Below are 18,601 nucleotides of genomic sequence, written 5' to 3' on the forward strand. Positions count from 1 at the left end.
TTTGGGGTTGTTTTTTTTTTGTCACCACCAAAGCACTTTGTGTCACACATCCAGGGCTCTCTGCACCTGCAGCAGGGTGGGCATCCCAAGAGCAGGGCTCGGAGCGGGTCCACGCGGGAACCTGGGACCTGTTTGCTTGGTGGGCAACCAGCAGAGCCAAACTGGGAGTCCAGCATGGCACTGGGCTTTGGTCTGGGACTGCTTACAGCTGCTGCAGGGTGCAGATGCCACAGCAGGGTGGGACTTTCAGGCTGGCAACAGAGGGGTTTGTGTTTTGTTTTGAGCCGTAAATATAACACAATTGTGTTTATGTAGTGCAGTTATGTGAGATGCTCCATATGGGTTTTAAATAGAATAAGGGTTAAATTTAGCCTCTTTGTTTGGTTCTTTTTTTTCCCCCCTCCTGTTGATTTTTGCAGAGATAGTCTGATGTTTGAAAGACTTCTCACCCTGGAGTCTGTACTGCATGAGCTCAGTGCTACCACCTCCCTCTCCACCCTTCCCTCCCGTTGTTTGCTACTCAGCCTGAAGATGAGACATTAAAAAGTTAAACAAACTTTTAAAAGGCAGGGAAGGCATCATCCTATGTGTTTATGCAGTCTTAAGCACAACAAGATGATTATCTGGAGACACTGGAGACCGGATTCACGTTGGATATAAATGAGCAAAGTTCCCATCGGGTACATGATTTACACCAGCGAAGGGTTTGGCGCCAGGGTCTGTAAAGATGAGCAAGAAAAAAAGAATTCACTTTTGCAGACTTGTAGTTTTGAAACCTCCAAGCACTTCTCTACTGTCCTCCAATTAGAAAGTGGGAAAAATGGTTGGGAAAAGAAAGCCAAGAGACCGAGTATAATCACAAGGACAAACTTTTCAAATCATGAACTTGTTTACATTTATAAACTTGATTTGGGTTTGGGTTTGGTTTTTTCCTAGCCAGCAGCAAAGTGGCAGCCCCAGCAATAAGGTCTGAATTTCCCCACTTCTTAGAGGTCAACATTTGGGAGTTTGCCTCCTAAAACCACCTGAAATGGTGTCTGGGATTCAGCTCCAGCAGGCACGGATGCAGAGGGTTGTACAGATTGCACTGGTTCTGCCATCCAGGGTTTTTAGGAGAAGTTTTTCCTCAGTTTCAGTCCCTGCAGAGGTTATTTGGAAGCTCCAGTTGTGATCCCCAGTTCTGGGCTCTGCAGTAAATGATTGTCATTTCGTGCTTGAAGGCAAATCCTTGGGTCAGCCAAGCCAGCTCTGTCAGAAACAGCACTTCATATTTCCAAGGCTCTCAGCCAGCAGCATCTCCTCAAAAGTTTGTGGTGTAAAGTGGTTTGAGGTTTACTGGCAGGGCCTCTGAGGAAGAAATTCATCATCTACCCCAAGCCATAGAGAAAGCCAGAGCAGGATCCCAGCTCAGGGCTGTTACTCTGCTGCTGCTTCTGCTCTTGCCATCAGGCTGCTGGTTCTGACCACCTGCTGGGCCACCACAGCCATGCTTGGAAGAAATTTTCCTCTTTTATAGCATATAAAGAAATACCTTTCCTATTTAACGTCTGAGGAAGGTATGGAGGCAAGGCTGAACCAGAGATACTTTGGAGGATGAGGAGGGATGGTACAACCTCATCCCTGTCTCTGTGCAGGACCTGGAGGATGTTTCAGGGGTGCTGCTGCTCAGGTTGGGCTGATGCAAAGGGGGACATCATGTCTGGGCTTGAAATTTAGTGTCCTGCAGGGTGAAGGACTGCAAAGGGACTCTGCTCCTGCTGAGCTGCCCTTGCTCTTCCTTAGCACTGTTCTAGGTGGCTTAGATGAAGATTGTCTGGGGAAAGATTTGAAAAGATCTAGTTAGGAGTTGAAGCACTATCCTCGTTTAAAAATGTTTATTTCTCACCTTATCCTTAGTGATAAAAACCTTAATAAAGAGATTACTGACTTCTTTAACTCACTGAATCTGATCTCCAGGTGAAAATCAAAACGAAGTGAGCTGGTTTTGGTAAGATGACCTTTGGTAAGGTCTTTCTGCAAAAAAATAAACAGCGAGTCATAACGTTGAGTTTTATTCCTTGAGGAAAGAAAAAAATTATCCAAAAGAGACCCTTTGGGAGAAAAACCTATGACCCATCACCCAAAGTTTTGGTAATATATTATCCACAGTTCTCTACAGCCTGGAAGCATCTTCCAGTTTGTCACTGGTCCTTCACTGGTATTTGTGAAGTGTAAGTATGAACTTCTACAAACTCAGACAAGGATGGGACATAAATAGGGACCTTGAGCAGGCAACAGACAGAAATAGGGTTTTTTCCTAACACAGATCCAAGGCTTAAAATAACCTGTACACCCTGAGGACCTCTCCATTATCCTGCCCTTCCCTTTGGGAGAGGATTGCCATTGCTTCCTGGCAGTAAAGAGCTGATGCCCAAAGGAAACCTGAATAATCTCCCAGGTCTGGAGCAGTCGTCTCCCAGTTCACGCAAGGTTTACATTGGTGGATGGACTGGAACTTGCATTGTTCTCAAGGCCTACTGGTGACATCCCAAGCGTACGTGACATTTGTTGGGTTTAAGCTTGGCCCGTGCTGGGTTTGGAGCCCAGGTTTGTTTTTGAGGAGAAGGGTGATGCTGTGGCTGGGTGCACGTCAGGCAGTGCCCGGTTTGGTCCCTTCCGCTGCTGCCTTCCAGGGCTCTCTCACTCCCTGCTAATTGGGTGCTGTCTCCAGGCTTTCTATTTTCATACTGTTTGATGATAAAATCATTCCCGCAGGATGAATGGTTGAGAACAAAGACAGGAAATGTCCCCCTGATTAGATAGAGGCAGAGGAGCCATTGGAGGGAAAAAAAAAAAAAAAAAAAAACCAACAAATGACAAAAATGACAAATGAGGGTCTTGTAACTTCTGCCATCCTCCTGGGGCATGGGGAAGGGCCTGGAAGGATACATGAAAAAACCATAATTTACTGGTTTGGCAAACTGTGTGTTGGAAGTCTTTGGGTATCATCTCCATCTGCAAACAAAGGCCCACAGGAGAGATAAGACCAGGCAGCTACCAGAACTGAGCTGTTTTGGGCACAAAGCCTCCTTCATTCCAGTCCTGTTGAAACCTGGGGTGACCTTTCCTGTTGTATTGATGCCATTTCTGGGTAAAAGGGGAAGAGGCAAGGCTCAGGTGTAGGTTTAGGTGATGAACAGGGTGTGAGATGCATCTACAACCTGTTCTGAGCCCTTGTTGGGATCTGACCTTGTTTCCTGTCAACTTTTGCAGATGTCAGGCCATTCCCAGACTCAGCTTGGTGTGTTCCTTGCCAAAGAGAAATGGGCTGTGTTGCCTCAACAGCAACCCAAGTATGTCCAGTTCTGCAGAACAGCTACTTTGGGTGTAGTCCATCTGGCTTCCCAATTTCTGGATAAATCTACCAGTTCCTAGATGGTCCAGGCTGGATATTTCCAAGAGCCTTAAAAGAGCTTGTGCATCTCTCCCTGCAAGGTCTGGAAGGTTCTACAAACCCTGCACCAAGTTTTGGGTGTCAATCCACTCACAGAAACATGAACACACGGAGCTCAGACCCCACAGGGCTCAACCCTGCTTCCTGGCCAGGTACCAGAGGTGCCAGTAAGAACCAGTTTGCCCTGGGCCTTTTCTGCCTCCAGATACAGAAGCACTCTGTAAGATGCTCAAGAGCAGTCTGATATTTCCTTGGAGAAATAACCAATAAAAGCAAACTGACTTGAGTCAAATTGCTGTCAGAATACTGGACCTTCTTGAGGGCAGGAAGGTTTTCATTTGCAGTGGTTGAAAACTGAGTGGGAGCTGGAAGTAGAGGGGAGCTGGTTCTGATTAGCCCCAAGTCCCCACACGCTGCTCTGCATTTTCCTTGTATTTTTGTTTGTTAAACTTTATATCAAGTACTTCTGTTTCGTGGTAGCACTGAGTGTTGCCTTGGTTTTGTTTGTGATCCTGGTGCACTGAGGGTATGAACGGAGGATGGGCATCCCTGCAAAGCTCCCCAGAACTGGGGAACCTTGGCTTTGGGGTCTGTGAGATGCCCAGAGTGTTTAAACACTTCCATGGCTTGGTGAAAGCTCCAAAAAAGGTGGTTGTTTATGTTTTTTTTAAGCTGAACAAGAGGAAGGTCCAACTCCTTCCTTTATCACAGGGTTCTGACTGTAGCAGAGGCCAAAGCCTGACCTGGAGAACAGCACTGGGTCTTCTTCTCTCTGCTGTTCCTTGGCTTCTTCCTTACAAGAACTTTTGAGGAAAGGGTTTACTGCATTTCTCAGTGGAGTCTCACTTTTAAGCCAATAAAAATCTAAAAGCAAATTGTGATATTCTGACAAATGCCACAAACTCTGGGATAAAGTACTGAAAGGTCTCATGCTGCAAGGTTGTTGTTGATGGCTTCTGGAAAGAGAGAACAACTTCTTGGGTGTGTTCTTCTAAGAACAAGTCTTCCATCTGTGTTTAGTGATAATTTGCAACTGCTTTCTCAGACCTGTGCTGTGAAATTAAGTAGGGACGTGCCTGAAAAACACTGGGTTGGCTTAAATGTGCCACAGAGCCCTTTTAGTTTTTTCTGTCCTGTGTTTTTAAATTTAGGAAATTTAAGGCGTTTGATCTCTGAATGTTGCAACTCTTATTAGCACTTGTTTCCAGCTGTATGTTTTCCTGGTAATCAGTTTGTGGAACCTTTCACCTCTACATCTCCACCTCCAGTGTCACAGGGGCTGCTCAGGTCCAGCCCTCTGGCTCTTCTCTCCCACCACTGAACAAGTGGAGAATCACTTTTTTTATTTATTTTCCTTCTAAAAAGGGAGAACAACAAATGCTTTTGCAACCATTGCTACTTGGCAGTTCTGTTGGAGGCCTCAGCAGGGTCAAGGACTGAAAAACAGTAGAGTGACCTACTGGTCCCTTTCTAGATGGGGTGTTTCAGCCTGGGACTGAGATGGACTCAGTTGCTGGAAGTTCTGCCAAACAAATCAAGTTGATATGTGATTCTGGTTCTGAATCCAATATTTTTCCTCTTCCCCCCTTTGGGAGAGGTTGATGAATCAAGATGGGGCTTCAAACCACTCATTTCAAAATCAGGCAGATCTCTCTTCCTCTTCTTGAGGCAAAGTCAAGATCTGCTGAGAGTCCCTGATGTTCACAGGCAGCAGCTCAACACTTGGCCTGGGACAATAAGGTGCAAAGAGCTGGTCTGATTTCAGGGGGAAGGTTTTAAGATGCTCCCTGAAGTCTAAAGTCCTGTAATAGTTGATTCTTATTTCCAGTAGCAACACTTCCAAAAACATTCCAGTGTCCCTCCCATTCCCTTGTACCTTCATGTCTGTACAAGAAGGGCACTGTTTCTGTAGACCACACCACTTCAGGGACTCCTGGATGTGCCAGGTCTTCCCATGAAGAGCCCTTTTTTCCCAGAATGTTCAACTTCCCGCTCCTGTGTAGCCCATTTACAAAGTGCCATTCCCTTTGTAAAAAGGGGAAAGCCAGAATTTAGCCCCTTTTACAGGTGGGACACGGAGGTGCTGGAGGGTGTCCAGGGAAGGGCCACGAGGATGCTCAGAGGGCTGGAGCAGCTCTGCCATGGGCACAGCCTGGGAGAGTTGGGGTTGTTCAGTCTGGAGAGGAGAAGGCTCCCAGGAGACCTCATTGTGGCCTTCCAGGGTCTGAAGGGGCTGCAGGAAAGCTGGGGAGGGACTTTTTGGGGTGTCAGTAGTGATAGGACACGGGGGGATGGATTCAAACTAGAGGAGGGGAGACTCAGAGTGGATGTGAGGAAGAAGTTCTTCCCCAGGAGGGTGCTGAGACCCTGGCCCAGGTTGCCCAGAGAGGTGGTGGAAGCCCCATCCATCCCTGGAAGTTTTTAAGGCCGGGCTGGAGAGGGCTCTGAGCAACCTGAGCTGGTGGGAGGTGTCCTGCCCATGGCAGGGGTTGGGACTGGGAGAGCCCAAAGGTCCCTTCCAGCCCTGAGAATTCTCTGATTCTCTGATCATTTGGTTTAAGCAGACAGAGCTTTGGGGCTGTGGTTCTGAGCTCACCCAGAGCCATCCCCTGGCACTGCAGCCCCTGTGTCCCCACGGGTGGGTGAGCTGTGTCCATGTTTCTGGCAGATGGCTCAGTGCACCTCACAGCCAAGCAGCATCCTGTGGAACAAAACAATGAGGAAGGAGGAGGGAGGCAGTGGGGTGTGGGAGAGAACACAGGCTGACATTTATATTTTTATTTATGCGAGCGTTGGATTTTTTTTTTTTTTAATTTTGTGTATGCAGCAGACTGAGAATTGGGGAAAAAAATGGAACTTTGAGGTTTTGTTTATGAGGAGTCTTCAAAGAGGAGATTTCTAAACCTCTCTCCAGAGACTGTGGGACTTGTCATGACTCTGGTTTGTACTGGGATCCCAGGAAGCTGTGCCACCAAATGGATGGAGTGATGTGTGTAAGCCTTTTGCAATTCCCTCTGTCCATCAGGCCTGGGAGAAGCTTTCAAGGTTCAGACTGTGCAGTGTTTTGCTTTCAAGGTTTTCTACACATCTGAAAGGTAAAAAGGCTCCATCTTTCCATTAATGTCTCTGCTAAGTGATCCCAGAGCTGCCCCCATGGTCCAGCTTAACAGGAGCAGAGTGTCAGTGATGTTTCCTCTGGTCACAGCACTGCTTTGGGGCTTGTGGGGTGAACTTGGAGAAACAGGACAGAGTCTTGTCAGTCTGTAGTGTAAGCACCAATATTTGGCTGCTTTTGTAAAGGATTTTGGAGATGCAGTGGTACAGAATGCTGTAGGGTTGGGAGCATCTGCAGAGAGCTGGGAGCTTTCTGTTGGGAGCAGAAAGGTTTCTGGGTCCTGCAAAGTCCAGCAGTGACATTGGTGTCCAGCTGTGACAATAATCCCAGGTCAGCCAGGGCCCAAGTGACAAGGACTTCTTTGATGGATGGCTTGAAAAGCAGCAGTGTCCTCTCTGTTCTGGTTACAGCCCTCACTGGGCCATAATTCCTGCTGAGACTCCAGAGCAAAGCACAGAATTCCCAGTGGTTTCTGATGGCTTTTGCAGGAGCATCTCTTGTCTCATTCATCCCTTCTGAACATGAGGGGTTGCTCTTGGGGGATTTCAGCACTGGCTGGATTCATCACTGACCTCTGTGATCACTGTGAGGGGTTTGGATGATGAGACTCCAGCTCCTCAAAGAAAAGACACTTTACACTTCTTTATTTCATCTGTGCCTTGGCCCATGCATTGCTCTAACTTCCATCTGCTGTCACCCAGCTCTTCTCTTTACCTTTGGATCATTTTTTTCTTCCCATTTCCAAAGACCATATGCAAATTTAATCTCTTTTTTTTTCTCCTTTTCCTGTGTTTCTTCATCCACCCTCTCCAGTGGTCTTGTCCTAGTTTATGATAGAGCTCTCCCTGGTCAGATACTGTTCAAACATATGATTGATTGAAGCAAATTCCCCCCATTTGGGGTTTTCCTGCTACAGAACAAGCCAGATTTTACTCCTGAGTCTGGTGGTGCAGATCACTGCTCCAGGACACAAGGGAAGTGATGGTTCCCATGAGAGCTGCCAAGGACCCCTCTGCTTCACAGAATCACTGAACCACAGAAAGTCAGGGGCTGGAAGGGACCTGGAAAGATCCTTGAGTCCCAACCCCCTCCCAGAGCAGGGTCACCTGCAGGAACCTCATGGATGAAGATATCTGAATGTCTCCAGAAAAGGAGATTCCACAACCTTCCTGGGCAGCCTGGGCTCTGCTACCCTCATGGTAAAAAAATTCTCCTTGTGTTTATGTGGAATCTCCTCTGCTCAAGCTTCTATCCATTGCCTCTTGTCCTTGGGCATCACTGATCAGAGCCTGGCACCATCCTCCTGGCCCTCTCCCTTTATGTATTTATAAAGATTCATGAGGTTGCCCCTCACTCTCCTCTTCTCCAAGCTTCCCTGCTTGCTCTCCAGTAACTCCAGTTAACTTCCCATGCCCCAGGGTGTGCTGAGCCAGCCCATCCAGCTGTGCCCAGGGACAGGAGCATTCTGAGACCTGAGCTATTCCTGAGCCCCTTTCTGAGCTGCAGAGCCCGAGGGGGGACCCCTCATCCCAAGAGCAGGGTACAGCAGTGCTTTCCCCTTCCCAGACTCCTGGATGCAGGATGGAGGAGCACCACGAAGCCCTCCTGTTCTGCAGCAGCCTTTGCAGGGATCCATCCCAAGCAGTTCCCTGTCCCTGGAATAGCAGGGACCATTAAATGCTACCAGCTGAAAAAAAAACCCAAACCCCCTGTGCCCTGTTGGGTGGGTGGGGAGGCATTGCTGTGCCAAGTCCCCATTTGCAGAACATCATCCCCTCTCCTTCCCACAAATATCCCAGGCAATGGGGATGTTTTTCCATCCTTCCCTCCTAAGTAATGAAATAAAGTGTAAAGTGAGCTCTAAAGATGTTTAAAGGAGCTTTTGCCCTGGCCTGGCCTGGAGGATCTGAGGTCATTCCCAGTGCACATTAGTAAATATATGTAGGGCCTTTGGAGCTTTCTTCCAGAGAAACAGCTAATAAAGCTTGCTGCCTGTGTTTGTTGTTCATGCCAGGACACATTCCAGCATCTGATTATTTTATGTCATTACTTTAATGTGGAAAAAAAAGAGAGAGGCATTCATTTTTCCAGGTGGATTGGCCTGTCTGGGGGAGGTCATGGCTTATGGTAGGTGGATTGAATTAAAAGTGACCCAAACTACTCTGTCAGTAATGAACTCGGTGTAACCAAACTTTAAATTTTATTGGAACTCAAGCTGGAGAAGGAAGGGAATGGCAGCTGAATCCCTGCCTTCCATCCAGAGGCATTTCTGCTTGTGCAGATTTGACGTGGGGTTGGAAAAGGAAAGAAAAGGAGACAATAGCACTGGAATTGCACAAGTGGCTGAGACTGCAAAGGAAACGTTTGGAACTCATGTAAGAGACCTCCTTGTAGCCAGATGTAGTACAGAAGATACCAAAGAGGAATTTCTGCTCCCTCAAACATTCCGTAGTTTGAGAGAGAGGAAGAGATGATTCCCAGTTGGAGTAAAATGCCAAACTTCCCATGTCCTGCAGGCCAACTGAAAAAATGGATTTAATGCTACCCAAGCACTTCTGTCAAGAGGCTTAGGCACTTCAGCCCTTTTATTGTGGTAAATAATGCAGAAATGCAACAAACATTCTGACATTTCCACAAAAAAAAAAAAAAAAGTCATCAAAATCAATACTTTTCTTTAGATCTCTGCTCCTTCATGATAATTACGGTTTCAGCTCTTTAAAACCAGCTGCACTCTCTGCTCCGAGGCCTTGGGCCTTAGATATGAGACCAGGCTTTACTCATGGGAGTAGGGAATAATGAATTTTGTGAAACTGGATGCATGAGCATGGACTCTCTAAAGCAGAACAAGCCATAGATTCATGTTCTGTAGGTCTGGTTTAATTTTTCACTTTTGTGTCATTTCACTGGCATTTTTCTTCATTCTCCCCAACATAAGCCAGAACTGGAAACAGGACATCTGAAGTCTGGGAATTTCTGGCCAACTCCTTATCTCTCATTGGTTTTCCACTACTCTAACTTCAATGATGGATCATCTTTTTTTGTTTAAATATTCTGGTGTGAGAGAAATGAAGACCAAAGGATTCTGGATAGTTTATGATGGGTTACTGGACATAAGTGGAAAATTAGAAGTGATCCATATCCGGTGTGCTCAGCTCTGTTATCCATTTAATCACTGCAGTTCCAGGCACTGTAAATTTCTAAATGTTATTTGAAAATGAAGTGGCTCATTACAGCTGATGTTGCTAATCCTCCTGCTGGCAGTAGCTCTGCTGCTGAAATGCCATAATTTGTGACTTGCAGTGATCAATGGTGGGGTGGGGGGGGTTAAATCTAAGCCCCAGTTTTCAATGGGCTTGCTCATATCTTACAACACAGTTGTTAACTACTCCATGTGGCCGTTACGGTGACGTTAGGGGGCGAAGAAGTGAAAATAAATATTTAAAAATCCCGTGGATGTGTGGTCCTGCCAAACAGAATGGAGATCACAGGCTGGGGTCCAGTGCTCTTAGCTGGAAGTACACGGCTTTTGGTTCTAACTGAAGTGGAAATTCCTGGGTTACACTGTGCATGATGAGGACTTTCTGGCTTGTAAATGGTATTATAAAGAGAGCAGTCATTCATTTTCCAGTTCTGATGATAGACAGTACTAATAGGCTTTGTTAGCAAGATACTGGGGAAAGCTTTTCTCTATAAGCACCAGAACAAGATTGGCTGTTCCTGACAGCTGAGTCTGGTCTAAATTGTAAATAGGATTCATGTCCAGAAGTGATCTATAAGTTTTAATTGAAAATTCTTTCAGAGCCCATATTCAGTGTTTCCTACACTTCTGCTGGAGATGCCTTTCTGGCTGCAGCTGTGAGGGTTGTGGGCAGCACTTGGCCAGCTTGGTAAAATGGCTTCATGAACAGGGGAATGTAGCTCTGCAGAGCAGCCCATTTTTCAAACTTTGTGTCTAAAACATAGATTAATTTATTGAACGCTGCAAGGATGAGCCCAGAAAGACGTGTGGTTTGCATCCTGATCAGAACTTTAGAAGAGAAGATGGAGCATGGTTTCTGATCTCTTGGTCGACTCGGATTATTTAATCCCATTGGATTAGGACCTTCTCCAAAAGTGGTTTAGTACAGCTCCCATCCCTCTGACCCACCTTTGAAATTCTGTTCTGTATTTGTGAAAGTTTCTTACCAAAGGGAAAATAATCAAGGACTTCACGTAGGTGTGGAAAAGGCAACTGAAGCCACTGGCATAGCAGCAGAGGGGTCTCAGGGTGGGTGCTCAGCTTCCTAAACACCCTGCTGGAGTTTAAACGTGGCCTTGCTCCTTCAGCCCAGCTCCTTTTCCTTCCTGGCTTCAGCTGTGGAAAAAATAACAATAAAACTTTGTATTGTAATGCAGAATATAATGTTCACAATGTCAGGATTCAGTGCATTCACCCATCACAAGGAAAACAGGACCATGGCTTAGACCTTGGATGGGCTCCAGGGCTGAATATCAGCAGAACCTGTGGGTCTTTGGGTTTGCTTGGTCGTGTGAGGGTTGTTTTGTTGTTTTGTGGTTTTTTTGTTGTTGTTGATCTCTCATGCAAATGGACTCAAGTCTTCAAAAAGGAAGCATTTTTGGTGTCTCAGAAAGTGTTCCACGACCATTGCCAAGCTGTGGCAAATGGACAGAGTGGACACAGCAGTGTGGGCCAGACCAGAAAACCCCAAATAACCTGCAGGGATTATTTGGGCTCAGGGATACACAGGGCATTGAACTCTGCATCCTGGAAACCCTTCAAAACCTCCAGGGTTGGATGTGCCTCCAGATGTTTGTGAAACCACTAGAAAGTGAGGAGGGATGGAAATGTGCTAGGAAATGGAAGGCCTTTGGTTCCCCTCAGGTTCTTCCAGTGGTGTTTTCTTGAGCTGTCCTGAATATCTTGGGGATGAGTGGAGAAAAAAATTTGCAAAACTCGGCCTTTCAGGATTATTATCCTTTTTTCTAGTGGTAGAAAATGACCTTATTCTAAGAAATCCACTTGCTCCTGTTTGTACCCTTGAGCCCCTTTTGGGTTATTTTTCCAACAGCAACATCAGATTCCTGCCCCCTCCAAGTTTTTCCCATGGGAAGTGACCTTCTCACTCCCATCTGGTGGGGCATTCACTGCTGAAGAAGAGAAGACATTTGGCCTCAGTGGTTTCACAAAACTTGGAGACATCTCTGTAAGTGTTGGCATAGCTGGGGGAACAACAGGAGAAAAAAAAAAAAAAATCTTTAACTTTCTTATTCCAAACACCTGAAATTCACAGAATAGTTTCTTTCCTGGGAGAACTCCCCTGAGAAGCCAGCTGAGCACTCATGGATGATTTGTGCAGATTCTGAGCTCTGTGCAGCAGCTGGGAAGTTGAGGGATCTGGGCAGTACCCATGGTGCTGGGCACTATTTACTGGGCACTAGAAAAGATTGGAACATGTACCCAACATTAAAAATGAAGAAACAAACAAACAACAAGCTACAAAGCTGGTTGTTTTCCCTTGGTTTTCTGGCTATTATTGTAGCTGAAGTTGTGTTCTGAACTTCCTCAAATGCTTCTCTCCAAAGCTGCCTTCGGTCCAGAGGGTTCAGCATGGGAGGAGCTGGGCCATTGCAGAGCTGTGGGGATGACTTGGGGCTGTTAAGTTTTCTGTGGTGACTGCTCTGGACTTACACTGGGGACCCAGCACACACTGATTGTGGAGCAATCCACCTTTTGGACAGTCCTAAAACCCTTTGGGATGCGGGAACCTAAAAGCAGTGGGTGCTGAGAGAATGAGCTGACTGACAACCACTGGAAACCCACAGGGTTTAGGTCAGGTTTTTTCTTGAGACCAGCAGGCCTCTCAGGGGCATCTCAGTGTTTGAAAACACATTTGGGCTCTGCAGTTTTCTGATGCAATTTCTGGACCAGCCTGGCTGAGGGTTTGCATGCCTTTGGTGAAGCTGTAGCAACGAGAGCTCTTCCATCCACTCAGATCTGCCCCACTAAAGTACCTCCAGATGGACAGATGACCTCCAGAGGTCCCTTCCAGCCTAAATTATTCAGTGACACTGCCTCTGGCATTCCAGAGGGAGCGTTAGGTGAAACTGGGACCATCCCACATGTGGAGGAGGATGGTTATAGCTGCAAGTCCTCTCTCTTGACCCCGTCCTCTGCCCCAGCCATCCGTCACTGGGCACTGGGATTTTATTCTGCCAGGATGTCAGTCAGCATTTCAATTAGTGAGGGGGAGGAGAGAGTGGGGGCGATAGCACCCGAGCTTCCATTTGATTTAGGATGAATCACACTTAAGAGGGCATCTGAGGTTAAAGAACACAGGATTCTGGACACGTGTATAAATCAAGGGGCTTGAGGTTTTCATTATTCACCTTCTGGTGGATGAAGCGATATGAGTCATTGGATCATAAAAGAGATCAAATAGCTTTGTTGCTAATAATTCTTTCCTTGACCCATTCCCTGGCACATTAGGTTTGTAAACAGAGCTTTAATGGCATCCCTTGGAGGTAATAACATCACGCCTTGATAGCACCTTGGCTGGCTTGTACACTCCTGGCTGTGCTCGGGTTTAATCCTCAGCCCTTCCTGGGAACGCTTTCCTATCCCAACTTTGCAGCTCTTGCCTTTTGGAGATTGATCATCTCCAGTTGGCCTCCCGCCCTCCTCTTCCACAGATGACATTTGGACCCTCCTCAGCTCAGCTTTCCCAAATGATAAGCTCTCCCTGGAACGTTCTGGGGGGAATAAGGTGCTGGAACCTCAGCGTGTTGGTAATGTCTGATCAGCTCACGGCGCCGTTTTATGGCTAAATTGTGGTTGCTCATTAACAAAAGTGGCATCAGACCTCGTGCCAACTTTGGACAGAGGAAAAGGTAAAAAAAGTGGTCTGAGGGAGGGAAATAAGGGTGCAGTACCCGTGGTAGCAGAGTCAGCAAGCTTCCTGCTGGCTTGCTGCTGATGTGGAGGAAGAGCATCACGCTCCTGCACAGGGTCCTGGTGTTGGGAGCCATGGAGTGGGGGGTATCAAACAACTCCCAAATGATTCTGCTCTGATATTCTGCTTTTCATCCTGCTGTGCATCACCTTCTGCAGGCTGTGTCACATTGCTTCCTTTGTCTCTGCCATTGTTTGCCACCCACCTTTGCTCTGCCTGCCCAGGCTGCAAGGAGGATTTCTTTATGGGGTTGATGGTTCCCAACTTGGGAAATCCCATTTTCAAGGGGTAGAGGTGGGAAAAAGAAGGTCCTATTCTCCATTAGAGGGTTGAACTCCTTGAAACTGGCCCCAGCCCTTCCTGTGAGATCAGATTGATCCTGTCATGGTGAAATCCCTGTGCTGAGGTGGTCCTGGTGCTGGTGATGGGAGAGCTTCAGATGACATTTGCAGACAGCAGCCTTCAGGAAATGGGTCTTGATTTCAGGTAGCTGTGCACTGAGAAAATAACCACACTCTTTAGGGCAAGAATGTGGTAGAGAAGATCTGGGGAAGATGAGGCAGTGCTGCCTGTCCTGCCTGGGGCTCCTTCAGGGACCTTTTTGCCTGTTCCTGGCTTTTGGGCTGCCCTCAGTTACACCTAACAGAGGAAGTTTGCTACTTTAGGAGCTGAGTTTGGGCTGCAGGGAGAAGAGAAGGCTAAAAGTAAAACTATTAACTTAGCCTGCCTTCAAGAGGGTTTTCAGGTACCAGAAACAGCCAAACTTTGGGGTTGGGAAGGGAAGTGGCTTCCTACATGTCCCTTGCTTTTATTTCAGTCCCGTTCAAAGGAAGGGGAGGAGAGGAGGAAAGGGGTGAAAGACAGGAAAGGAGAGCAAAGCTTGGGAACTGTCAGTGAAGAGCTGTGCTTCTTCATCACTTGGTCCTAGGTTGTTTCTGAGCCCACAGCAGATGAGAGATCTTTGTATAGATAAGAACTGAAAAACGTTTTGGAAGATATTTGAGAACGTTTCCATTTTTTTCAGGGTAGCTGATTTATCCCTGGGGCTGCAGATCCCAAGGGCAGCAGTGAGCTCCTCTGTAGCTGTGATGATCACAAGAGAGGGGTTTAGCTGCACTGCAGGTGAAAGTCTCTAATTCTAGCCTGGAATCTGGACTGGTGCAGAGACTGCTGAGCTTCAGAAAAGTTCTAGGGAGGGTGGGTGCTGTGAAGGATGAGCAGGGTGGAGGTGTCTGGGAGAACTCTGGCTGTTCCACCTCATCTGGAAGACATTCTGTGTCAATGTTTTCATCTCACTGCTGTCCTGCTCAGTTCCTCTGGTTCATACACCAGTTCTTGCACTCAAAGGCTTCTCTGGGCCTGCATCTGAATAGCTTTGGGACTGCCTTGTATTTGTATATTTTGCTGAAGCAAGCTTTAAATGAGTAAACAATAGCAATATAATGACCCTGTTGTAGATACTGCTCTGTGCATGCAACAGAGCTGTCTGGTCTATTTATTCCAGCTTGTAAAACCCATGTGTTTGGTACAGGATGTGTACTCTTCATCATTTACAGTTGTTTAAATGAAGGGATTTGTGGTGGTGCTGTCATGCAAGAAAACACTACACGAGCCTGGGGCAAAAAGTATTAAGTGTCAGAGGGGGATAGATTAAGTAGAGATTCAATTAGAGGACCATCATGATACCTTCTAGCTCAAGAGTATGTTCAGTTAAAAGTTGGTCAGAGCTGAATCCCCATCTGAGATCCATGCAGAACTTTTGGATGGATAGTTAGATCCTTCCTACCTATAGGATTTTGTAGAATTGGGGGTATTTAACTCCTGTTAAAGTCACTTGGAAATGGTTACTAACAACCTGGAGGCTGAATTAATCTCTCACCTGGTAAAATCACTGCCCTTTGCCAGGATGGACTCGTCTCAGGGAGTTAAAACTGCTCTCTGAGGAGCACTGGAAAGCAAGCACTGATTTTGGGATGCACACTGAGCTCCTGGTGGTTCTGCAGAGGAGCAATGAGCATCCCTTGCAGGATTTCAGCCCTTGTAGTATTTCACTGACACGAACCTCAGGTCTGCTCTAGTAAGGTCATCTCTGGACCTTCTGTTTAGGTGGGAACCATGGAGCTGCTGTAGGCTGAGCCAGCAGCACTTGGGCACTGGGGTGATGCCTGTGGAGAACTTGGTTCTCTGAACTCTGATCCTGCCCCGTGATGTTTCTCCATCACAGCAATTTGTGTCTTCCCTCCCTGGCTCTTTGCTCCCTGCCTGGGACAGCTGCCTCCATGGCTGGGAGCAGAAATATATATGTTTAATATATAATAACGTAATAAAAATAATACCACCTCTGTCATACAGAGGTATTGTCCTCTCCTGTTGTATCCTACAGAGTGAGAGCCAGTGCTGAGCTCACTTTGCCTTCCAATGTTTAACAGATTGGCTCCCATCTAATTTCTGCTGCTGTGTTTACAGAAGGTGGAGGATGGAGGGGAAGGGGGGGCTGCTGTGGGAGGGAGGAGGGCCTGGAGAAAAAAGAAATTACTAACCCTCCATCAAAGAACTGCTTTCCTACTTGTGGTTTCCAAATGCTTCCTCCTTCCCCAGCTATCCTGTAATCACTCTCCAACATTCACCAGAGCAGTGTTTACATCCAGCCCTATTACCGGCAGGGGAGACAGGAGAAATTAAGGGCTCCCATGCCCCATTATCTCCCCCTCTTCCTCCTCCTCTCCCCCTCCCACAGGCAGACACACTTCTCTCCCCTTAGCCCCCTTTTCATCAAACGCCTCCAATTCATGAAAGAGTAAAAAGCTCTTTAATGGGATTCTGCAGATCTTCAAATCCAGGTGGTTTGTTTAAAAAGGAAACAAAAAAAAAAAAAAAAAATAAAAAAAAGGAAAGAAGCGAGAGGAGGGGGGGAAAAGAAAAAACTTGGAGAAAAATACCACCAGCTCACTCTTTTGGCTTCTTTGTTCCTTTTCCACGTTTTCTTGAACCTTTTTCTCTTCCACAGCTCTGCTTGGCAGCCGGGGTGAACTGCAGTTTGACTTGGATGGGTAGTGAGACCACACAGAGCTCACCCTGGCTGGAATTAATTTCCGATGTACAGCTGAAGAATCCCATGCACACACACAAACACAGAGAGCCCTTGCATTTCCTTTTGATTTCCTTCTGGTGCTTCCTTCCCCAGATACCCCCTTTTTTTTTTTTTTTTTTTTTTTTTTCTTTTTTTTCCTTTGTTTCCATCAGAAGCAGAAGGAGCTGCAGTGCTGCTGCAGACACTGTTGGGTTGAGAGGCTCTGCCCCAGCGTGGCAGCAGAGCCAGGGGAAGGTGGAGACTCTTAGATGTTGGGCTGGAGAGCAGACGTGTGAAAAATGGTGAATGTTGGACAACAATGAATGGGGATTGTGCCTTTTTTTTTTTTTTTTAACCAAGGGTAAAAAAAGAATAATCATCTGGTACTGGCACTTGATGGGGACTTGAGGTCTGATTCCAATTCCTTGTTTAACCGCAGATTTCCTCTAAATAATTCTTGTAATCTCTTGATTCCCCAGCTGAGGTCAGGGGCCCATTGTTCTACACCCTGTAACAACACAATGGGACACAGTTCCTGCCCCAAAGAGCTTACAGTGAAAACAATCAAAGAATGAAAAAGAAACGCAGGCTTGCCTGAAGTTACACCCTGGTGTTAAATTGAAGATTAGAACCAGACCTCCCGACTCTCTAGGTTTCAAGTCTTGTGCAATTTTAATGTTTTTCTGGCTCCTATCTTTAGATTCACACTGCAGTGTTAAAGACCATCAAAACAGAAAATCCTGAATCCCTTTCCCCTCGGAGGAGAGGAGTGGGAGCCGTGATGGCCATGGGCAGCCTTGCTCCTAGAGGAAGGGCCATTCCTTTGTGTTCCACTGGTGCTTGGTTCACACTTAGCACTTCAGGCAGACAGAAGAGGTTGGAAAGTTTGGGAAACTGGTTTTCCCTTGAGGTTACTGGATGTCCTAAGAAGCAGGGTGACGGACCAGTGCTGTACTGGGCTCGGTGGCTGGTAAGGGCGTTGCGTCAGGCGGGATTGAAGTCCCTTCCTCAAGGGGAAGGGAGATGGCTGGGGGCATATGGGGATATTTAAGTGGAGAATATTCCCTCCCACATGTAGGAGCTGTTAGAAGAGCTCTGTGCCCAGAACTCGCTCCCCTCCCAGGGCAGGGATGCATTGAATGCGTGGGGCAGCGCTCACCCATGTGAACTTGTCCCAAGTCCTTGTGGTGCTGGCACAGCCGCGCTCACGCCGCAGGAACAGTCGCAGCCCGGCGGTCCTGGTGAGGGCTGACAAACTTGAAGGAGGCTCTGGGTGTACTGGCACTGCTTTAAAGCATTGACAAGCTCTTCAAGACTGGAAGAGTGAAACTCAGGCGGGCTCGGCAGATGTCACCCTCGGCATCGCGCGGGGAGGAGAGGATCTCCCGGAAAATGGTGCTGGAAACCTGGCAAGGTTATTGCTTTGTTTAAAGTCTCAGCATCTGGGATGACCTGGTGATACAACAAGAGATCATTTGGGTGTGCACAGACACTTTAATGCCACCGTACACCCACCCTGAATTTTCCTTTGTTTTTCATACTCAGCTTTCTACTTCCAGCGTATTTCAGGGGCACTTCTTCCACTTGGAATATTGAGTGTTATTTGTGGGCAAAGGCCTGAGTGCTCCCATCCTCTGTTTCCTTTGCCTCCTTGTCAGTTTATATGAAACCAGTAGCACTTTGAGGTCTTAACTTTCATCCAGACACAGGGTAGATACCAGTTTCCAGACTTAGCAGAGAGACAGACAGAAAAATCTCAAGGGATTGCAGGATCCATCATCCCTAACTTTGGGCATCAGAGATTTCCTTTGAGTGTACACAGAGATTACACCTTAAATATGTTGTACATCTGCTCAGAGAGATTGAGACCTGCAGGTTAACCTTTGATGGGCAAGGGCTTCTTCCAGGGCCTGATTCAGCTGCTTTATTTCAGATGACTTCGTTAGGATCAGAAGAATTTCAGAGCTGAGCTGCCTGTTGGGCTGCAAATGGAGTGAAGGTGCTGGCAGGTACCTGCAGTGTGCTGCTCCTAC

At 46.9% G+C, this 18,601-nt stretch overlaps 2 long non-coding RNA genes across 2 annotated transcripts in view; one reads left to right on the top strand and one right to left on the bottom strand.

Moving 5' to 3' along the window:
• The window catches only part of LOC139805191 (uncharacterized), a 105,487-nt gene that overhangs the window by 71,080 nt on the left and 15,806 nt on the right, over positions 1-18,601 (top strand). The gene's annotated exons all lie outside the window — the stretch shown is intronic.
• On the bottom strand, positions 9,404-15,547 carry LOC139805245 (uncharacterized). The gene is made up of 2 exons (XR_011729750.1): positions 15,378-15,547; positions 9,404-10,902 (listed from the first exon to the last, which is right to left on the bottom strand). It is a non-coding gene; the product is annotated as an uncharacterized lncRNA (long non-coding RNA).

Source organism: Heliangelus exortis, chromosome 19 (assembly GCF_036169615.1).
Source record: "Heliangelus exortis chromosome 19, bHelExo1.hap1, whole genome shotgun sequence".
Classification (NCBI taxonomy): domain Eukaryota; kingdom Metazoa; phylum Chordata; class Aves; order Apodiformes; family Trochilidae; genus Heliangelus; species Heliangelus exortis.